This window comes from Octopus bimaculoides, chromosome 4 (genome assembly GCF_001194135.2).
Source record: "Octopus bimaculoides isolate UCB-OBI-ISO-001 chromosome 4, ASM119413v2, whole genome shotgun sequence".
Taxonomy (NCBI): domain Eukaryota; kingdom Metazoa; phylum Mollusca; class Cephalopoda; order Octopoda; family Octopodidae; genus Octopus; species Octopus bimaculoides.
Window position 1 is genome coordinate 77,430,007 of NC_068984.1, and position 9,321 is coordinate 77,439,327.

General features: G+C 37.2%; 1 protein-coding gene across 3 annotated transcripts in view; it reads left to right on the forward strand.

Moving 5' to 3' along the window:
- The first annotated feature begins 993 nt into the window (after positions 1 to 993).
- Positions 994 to 9,321, forward strand: part of LOC106876163 (gastric inhibitory polypeptide receptor-like) — a 36,552-nt gene continuing 28,224 nt past the window's right edge. For all 3 annotated transcript variants that reach the window (XR_008263941.1, XR_008263940.1, XM_052967152.1), the window contains exon 1: positions 994 to 1,118. The gene's annotated coding sequence lies outside the window, so the exon portion shown is untranslated. The remainder of the gene's footprint in view (positions 1,119 to 9,321) is intronic.

The window sequence follows — 9,321 nt, forward strand, 5'->3', positions numbered from 1 at the left end:
ATTTATTGATTTGTGTCGATAGATAACTCGTTGAATACATAGTGTTGTTGCTGCTGGCTTCGTAGCTATTGCTGCTGTTATTGTTGTTCTTGTTGTTGTCGTTGTTTTTGCTGTATCTGTCGTTGTTGTTTGTTATTGTTGGTGTGTTATTGCTTTTCATCGTTCAAAGGTGTTTCAGTCCCAGTTCTTTTGTATATCTAACAATTACATTGGCCAGTTCTAACCTTTGCTTTCAAAATATGACATGAGTAGAAAAATTGTGGCTGCTATTTCTAACAGATCAAGCGACCGTATGAAAGCCGAAATGAATATGTATGTCATTATTCAGTTTTATTTCAAGATTTTTTTTGCTAACAGAGAAAGAGCCGGTTTCTAACCTAGATCCGAGACTCCTTCATTGGAATTTCAACATCAAAAGTGTATTTGTGCATGCAGATATGTGTATGTGCAGTATTTGGAGTCGGCGCATGTGCATATTTGTATGTTTTGTTTTATGTATTCTCATGCATATAGTTGCAAGTCTAGACATGCGCATACATCCATAGATCCATACAAGTATGTATGTATGTATGTATGTATGTATGTATGTATATGTGTATGTGTGTATGTATGTTTGCTTGTTTGTTTGTCTTTTTGTTCGTATGCAGATAGGTTGGTAAATCAGCTTTGTTGGTGGAAAAAATACATAAATAAAAACCAGACGGCCTGCGGTCGAGTGTGTGTGTGTGCGTACATGTACATGAAAGTGCGCTTGTGTATGTGTGTATGTCTGTGTGTTCGTCTACAAGCACTCGACATTTCAACATTTAACTCAACACTATAACAATTGTTAACATTATACCATTAGCCTTTTACAAACATCTCTCTGCTATTTAAAGAAACTACAATGTCTGAATCCATGTTGCGATGCTGCAGAGGAAGCTGTTGTGTATCTGTCATCGTCGTCATTATTGTTGTGACGTAATATCTGTTATTGTTTAGCTTCCAGTCAGTTCTGTTCAAGTAGATCACTTGATCAAAGGCATTCCGTCTGTGACATACCTATGAGAAGAAAATCAAAAGTATATCTCTACTTTTATCTGTAGAGAACCCAGGAGCAATGTTCATTTTCCAAGACGGTAGGGTATAATTTAAGACATCTGACTGATACTTTTAGCAGATCGTGTAACTTCACAGCGACTCTCTCGCCTCGCTTATCTTTTTTTTTTTCGCTATGTTTCTAAAACTAAAATATTAATCATATGTTAATAATTTTATATTAACCTTAAGCTATTCGTATATTACTATTATCACAATTTAAGGTGGTAATCTGGCAGAATAGTTAGCACATCGGGCGAAAAATGTTTAGTGGCATTTCGTTCGTCTTTATGTTCTAAGTTCAAATTTCAGCGAGGTCGACTTTACCTTTCACCCTTTTGGGTCGATAGAATAAGTTCCAGTTGACCACTGTAATCGACTAACCCGGTCCCCCAAAAGTGCTGGCCTTAAGCCAAAAGTTGAAATCAATATTACGGTCAATTCAGGGCGGTGAGCTAGCAGAATCGTTAGCACATTGGGCAAAAGTCTTAGCAGCATTTCGTCCTTCTTCAAGTTCTGAGTTCAAATTCCGCTGAAGTAGACTTTACCTTTTATCTTTTCGGGGTCGATAAAATAAGTGCCAGTTGAGTACTGGGGTGTATGTAATAAACTTACAATTTCCACCAAAGTTGCTGACCTTGTGCCAAAATTTGAAATCAAAATTATGGCAGTTTTAACATAATCTTATTCTGATCTTATTCTAATTTTATCTGATCATTGTAAAATCACAGATGGCCTCGTCATCAACGCCTCCGTTGCCATCACCATCGTCATCGTCGTTTTCCTCGACATCTTATGGCCGCTGTTGTCTTGGTCGTGGTCGTCGTAGTTGTCGTTGTCTAATCCTGGTTATAATCCACAGGTGATAAACAAGGTGTGACAGAATATATAAAATGACAAAAGCGCGGCCTCACGGCACATACCCACTATGGCATGATGAGAGGAGGACGGACAGTACCCATTATCTGTTTACAGAGCCTCTGTGAGAGAAATTGAAGTTATTTTCGAAACAGAAACTAGATTCGGATCTTTACCCTTTGAACGGCACATCGAAAAATTAATTTTTTGTAACTAAACACTTTCAAACTTCGGACACTGGTAGAATATAAAACATCTTTTACTCTTAGTATTGTTGAGAAAAGTTTATATGTTTAAAGTTATTGCGTGTTAAAGCTGTCGAATTTCGGTAATTTCAACCAAACAATGACGTGTATTCAGCTGAATAAAGTCACTGCTGTTGTTTGTCAGCAACAACTTCCGGCGGTGTATATTTCGTTTGTCACTGTTATTTATGACATATTTCATCTCAGTTACGTTTGTATGAATAAACGAGTGTATCTGAAGCATGTTTACTTCATGGCACCACCACAATCGTTCGTGCATTTCTACTGCTTTTAGTTTGTTTTTTTTTCCTGTTTTTCAGCTACTATTTTCGGAAAGACATTTTTGCCCCCTTCCCCCTCCAATTTCTTCATTTTTCACATTTTTCCGTAACTCTAACCCTAAAATCCCGACTCTAACCCTAGAACGCCAACCTTAACCCTAACCCTAAAACCTTAACCCTAAAACGCCAACCCTAACCCTAAAACACTAACCCTAACCCTAACTCTAAAACCCTATCCCTAACCCTGACCCTAAAACCCTAACCCAAACTCTAATACCCTAACCCTAACACTAACCCTAAAACCCCAAAGCTAAAACCAGTAGAAAAGCACGAACGATGTCATAAATAACAGTGACAAACGAGATTTACACCGCCGATAGTTGTTGTTGACAAACAACGGCAGTAATTTTATTCAGCTGAATACACGTCATTGATTGGTTGAAATTACCGAAACACGACAACTTTAACACGCAATAACTTTGAAAATATAAACTTTTCTCAGCAATACTAAGAGTAAAAGATGTTTTATATTCTACCAGTGTCTGAAGTTTTAAAGTGTTTAGCTACAAAAAATTAATTTCTCGATGTGCCGTTCAAAGGGAAAAGATCCCTAGATTCGAATATTTGCAATGTGACAGACAGTGCTAAATGTACTGAAGGGCCAGACGAGTGTGTTGAGCCAAACAAAGGATCAAGTCCAGCACCTAAAAATAGGAAGAGGACTACCGTCGGGCTTCTGCACAGTTTTCGTCTACCCAACTTTATTTACAAAGTTGTATCAGACGACACTTGCCAAATTTGTCGTGCAGTTGTTCTTGCTACGTTTAAAATCATCACATTGTAGTCATCATCAGGGTTGTTGTTGCTGCTACGGTTGTCATCATTGTTTTTCTAACTCCAGGTCAGTTTTAATCGAGAAGACTAATGACAAAAATCATTTCAGCTATAACCATTCAATCTTTTATCTATATTAGTTCAGGAAGCCTAGCACCTCGTTTTCTAACGTGTCTTTTTCTAAGATGGTAATGGAGTGATTTGATGGAGATTTGGATGATATTTTTAGCGTCTCAGCTGATCATACAGACGCTCTCTTGGTAGCTCATCAGTTGTTTTTGTTGTTGTTAAAGTTAATTAGCAGCATTAAACGGTGAAGTAGCTGGATTGATTGAGCGGTGAAGCCTTGCTTAAATTTTTCCGTCCATCTTTCCGTTCTGAGTTCAGATTCCACCGAGGTCGACTATGTCTTTCATCCTTTAGGGGTTGATAAAATAAGTATCAGTCAAGCATTACCCCTCTACGCAAAACCTGCTTTCCCTGTGCCAAAATTTGATACCGCTATTTATCCAAAATAGAGGGCTGTGAGCCGACACTATCATTAGCGCGTCGTACAAAAAGATTAGCAGCATTTCATCCTGCTCTTCACATTCTGAATTCAAATTCACCCCGAAGTCAGTTTTGCTTTACCCCCCTTCGGGGACGATGAAATATGTGCCAGTTGAGCACAGGATCGATGTAATCGACTTATCCCCTCCCCTAAAATTACTGACCTTGTGCCAAAATTTCAAACTAATATTACTGCAAAATACATGTTTTTACCATCTGTCTTGCAATGTTTCATGAGCGATAAAATAAATACCATTCAAGTACTGAGCTCGCTTCGATCCACTAAACCACTTGTTCAAATTCCTATTTCTTTTTTTTTCTTTTATTGTCTATGACAGAAGTCATAATTTACATTATTATTGCTATATATCAAATAAATTATTGCAAATTAATGGAACATTGGACATGATGGAGATGCATTGCGTAAATATTTTTGTAGACATCTGATTCCAAAATGGCATAAGTGAAACAACTGGCTGTCTGTATTCTTGATTCTGTAAATAAATATCTCAGGGTTCGTTTATGTGTATAAAAATAATCAGAAGGATACATCGTGATATGCTAGAAGCAATCTAGCATGGAAACGAGAAATGAGAAAATTAAGACTTCTGCAATGAAGCGTAAACGAAAAACAACGTATTCCATGAATCTAATTAATTGTCATTAGAATGTTATGTATAATTTTTCTTTTAACAAGTAAATAAAATTTCGAAAGAAATCACAAAATGTCCAACAGCTATAAATAGTGGCGTTTAAAGAAAATTTTTGATTATCCATAAAATATTAATTATTTCATTTAGTTAACCTAACTTTGTACGAAGAATTGCGTGATTAATTAGAATTTATTGATTGGGCAATTAATTAAGATGTATTGAGTTTCTTATATTTTAGCTTAAACTTATTCAAAGTATTGATGTTGTAAAACATAGGGAGTTGCCTGTGGTCCAGTTACCATCCGACAGTTCGATAGATCGTATTTCCTGATCAGTATTTGGATGGTTTGGGGCGAGTGTACTTAATTTTCACTTCTGGCAAGTTATGATCTCATTAAGGTGGGATGCAAAGATTTTACAGGCCAGTCTCTCTGCAAAGTCTATGACATGCTGGACAACACAGGATCCAGTTGGCTGAAGACCATAAAGTTGGTCATAGGGGTAAAAGAGGTTGCTTTTAAATGGTTGTGGATCCGATGTGAGCCCTCAAAGGGTAATGCAAGTTCAGGATATTGCTAAATAGATACAAGATAGAGCTTAATTAACTCTTATTGGATATCCTGGATGAGAGTGTTTGAAAAGCCGAAACACGCCCAGTGACTCCAGGAACATCATTGCTGATGTCTGGGTGCATCATAGGATGGTTTATGGGAAAAAAAAACTATTTGTAATGTTTAGTTTATGTTCTTTAATTAATGAGTTTTAACAGGGATATCTATTAATGTTAATTCTAGTTTTCTTTTAAATTTGAAGAAATTAATATGCATTCCCAATAGACCAACAAATAACAACGTGCGCGAACGCAAGCATCAGCTCGCAGCCTCCTATCTCATAGCTACCTGTCGCATGCGCTGGTATGGACATGTCTTCCAACACCCGCTAGATCATCCTACCAGGGCTTTTTTCTCATTCGTTACAGCAGCTGCAGGCTTGACGAGGCCTCGTGGTAGGCCTCGCACTAGAAGACTGAATGTGATTGGGGAAGATCTCCAGAAGCTCGACGTCCCCTTGGAGGATCCAGAGGGGTTGGCACGGAACCGCTAGCGATGAAGGGCACTGGTGGACTTTGTCGGCTCTACACACGATGACGCCTCTGGGACTACTAACCTGAGATGACCCCAGCCCCATTAAGCAGGAACATAAAGCCAAGAAGCAAGTCAACAGTCTCAGTAGTATTCATGTAATTCTTAATCAATAGGTTCACAACTGGTAATATTTTTTTCTATCAAAGACAGTGGATTAGCATAATCGTTAGGGCATCACATGAAATACTTTGCGGTATTTATTTAAAATCCTTTCCGTTCTCAGTCCAAATTCAGTTGCGACAATTGTGTCCTTCATCATACTTAGAGTTGATAAAAAAAAAGGTATCAGTTAAATATCGGGGTTAATTTAATCAACTATACACTTTAAAGAAAAGTATGGGATTGTGCCAATGTTAGTAATCAATATATTTACCGTCACCACACATATATCAATTCAGCTACTGAACAGAACTCTAATCAAAGGCGTTTTATTTGTAACTACCTCGTATTTTTCTAAGTTAGAATATGTATGAAAACATGTGTCAATGTACCCTTTTTTAAGGTATCAGAGTTATGATTTGAGGGAGATTTTATTATAATTTTAACAGACTGAGAGAGCCCGAAGAAATTCCCTCGTTGAGTTGGTTCTTCTTTTACCTCGATCCACCTCATGGTTAACGGTTGAGGGTTACAAGTTCCTTATAGGAAAGGTTTTGATTGTTGCACATTGAGGTAGAAACAGGATTTAGTCATATCTGGGCCCAGTTAGTAATTGGATTGAGGTGACCGAATCGTCAAGTGCTGGTTACTAAATACCGAGGCTTCCACCTTCTACAAGTCTATAAGAGGAGCTGAATGTTGCACTCACAGTGTTGCCTTCATAATGATAGTGCCACTATAAGGTTATAGCCTAACGAACTGTTAAAAATAGCAGCCAAATCTCGCGCTAAATCTGAACCTACTGTTTTAATTAATGCAGTCAACAAAAAAGACAGAATGCTCACAAATGGGAAGCCTTTGGTCAACTCAATTAGGGTAGACTTGGGAATAAACAGCAATGATAACAGGTCGATCTAACAGCAAAAACAAAAACAATTAATAATTTCAACCTCCAAGACTACAAAACAATAGCAGAATTGTGTTTTGTAGAGGATTCCGAGGAAAAAAAGCCTTAAAACTTCAATATTCAAAATAGACGACCAATCTGTTGCTTACGTCGCAACAAAACCGATCTAAACGCTTTCTGCAAAGAAGCCCGAAAGAACGAAAGCAACAGCAAGAAATCATGGAAGTTGCCGGTTTTACGGCGACAACTCATGAGTGGAAAATGAAACTGTTCTATCCTCATTACCAGGAGATTATTTCCATCAACCAGTACCAGAAATTCAAGGAGAATCAACCACAGTAACAACAGTGATACGATATCACCAACAAGCATACACTCTCAGCAGCACTGGCCCATCCACATATGAGAATGAGAATCAAATACAGATTACTGGAGAAAAGCAAACTTCCGAAAATAATTGAAAAAAGACTCAACCGAAAACAGTACGAGGTTGGATACACTTCCTGCAAAAAAATTATTTTCACCGAAGAAAAATCTTTATTTTATGAAGGAGAATCGATGACGTATGAGGATGAACTAGAGCCCAACTTGAACGAAATGAAATTCACTACCATTCACAAGAAAAACCAGACTCCGAATAAAACACTTATATATAGGCAAACAATATCCAAGCAAAGTATTGATGCAAATGGGACAACATTTTAAAAACAGTATATAAACGACAGAATAGCAGTTCAAATCTAGGATTTTATTAAATATCATATTTCAACAAACAAACCGACGTGCTCCCTCACCTGTACCTTCTTTTCAGAAGATTCCAGAATTTCCAACTCTGAAATATACCATGGTCCTGCACTCTGCAGGGATTACCAGAGAAGTAAGATGCACTGATCAACGTAACTGGAGATTTGAATTTTATATAAATTCCTTGTTTTGATTACTGTGTATTTTATCATCCTTTTTTTTTTTTTATTTCCGTGTAAATGTTTGTGCTTATAAACTTTTATTTCGTCCAGTTATATATTATAAAATATTTTTCAACTTTACCCTCGTATTTGTAAATCTTCGTTCCATCCCACGCGCCTTGTTCAGTGTTACCATCTATTTATCTTTATCACTTTGAAAGCTGGTAGCAAATAATCCGTTCCGCTATAGGCGCAAGGTTTGAAATTTTGGGATAGGAGCTAGTTGATTGGCACTTATTTTATCAACTCCTAACAGGATGAAGAGCAAATTCTTTGAACTTAGAATGTAAAGACGGATGAAATGCTGCTAAGCATTCTGTCCGGCGCGCTAACGATTCTGCTAGCTCACCACCTAGAAAATGATAAAAAGATTATTATTATCATTATTATTATTATTATTATTATTATTATTATTTTATGTTTGACTTTTGTATTGCATTTGTACAAGTTGGATCCAAGTCTCACCCAGAGACCTCAAATGACAAGTTAGAAGTTCATGTAGGTGTTATGCCTAGGGTACCATATATTTGGATTTGTACAGTGTTGTTCTAGAGAATGTTTAAGTAACCATAAGAAAATTATGTGTTGTTTTAAAATTTGAGATCACATAGACAGTATTTTACGTAGGATATGGGCAGTTCCCATGAGCACTATCTTTTGAACTTCAGCCATTTTGGGGTTTCCTGGTATCTGAGCTAGGTAGTAATCAGCCCGTTTCGCTGTCATTCCCAGGTCACCTATGACAATAGGTATTGTTTTCGTCTTCAGATTCTACATTTTGCTAATTTCTATTTCAAGATCTTTATATTTGCTCAGTTTTTGGTAGATCTTGACAGATACGTTTATATCGATTGGGACAGTCATATCAATGAGGAGGCATGATTTTGTCTGAAGTCTTTCAGTATGATGTCTGGCCTATTTGCATCTATCTTTCTGTCAGTTTGAATGGTGAAGTTCCAGAGGAGTGCGATGTGATCATTTTCAAGTACTGGGGGTAGTTTGTGTTCCCACCAGTTTTCATCATTATTGAGTGAGAGAACAGTGCATGTGATCAAAGTGACGCTAGGATAAAAATATATGATGCGCAATATATCCATCATGCGCTGGATATATTGCGCTGATAAGGGTACACCAAACACATGCATTACAACCATATGTGCGCGACATGCAGATCATATATCAAATTAAACAGCATATGACCTTGCAGGTGGGGCCCAGTTAAAATTTTCTTCGGGTCGAATAGCCCGTCCCACTCAAAAGGTTCTTGATTAAGGGTTTCTTTAAGGATGTTGAACGAAACACCCATGTTTCCAGAGGCGTATTTTTCAAACCCAAATGAATTTCTCTCAACGCATGTCTATGATTCTCCTCTCATTACTTCTGCACGTGATCGGAGATACATTTATCGTCAGCCACCAAGGGACAGGCTCAACTGGTTAAGGTCAAACGACTGTGAAGCAAATCTGTGGTATTAAGCAGAATATTTGCTGTAGCCCATCTTTTTATACTAAGACAAAGCATGTACATGATAGCACTTCCAGTCAGTTAAGATCACAAGCCATCAGAGCCAGTGCCTGGTTTTGCATTCTTCTTTTTCTTCTTCTTCTTCTTCTTCTTCTTCTTCTTCTTCTTCTTCTTCTTCTTATTATTATTATTATTATTATTATTATTATTATTATTATTATTATTATTATTATTATTATTATTA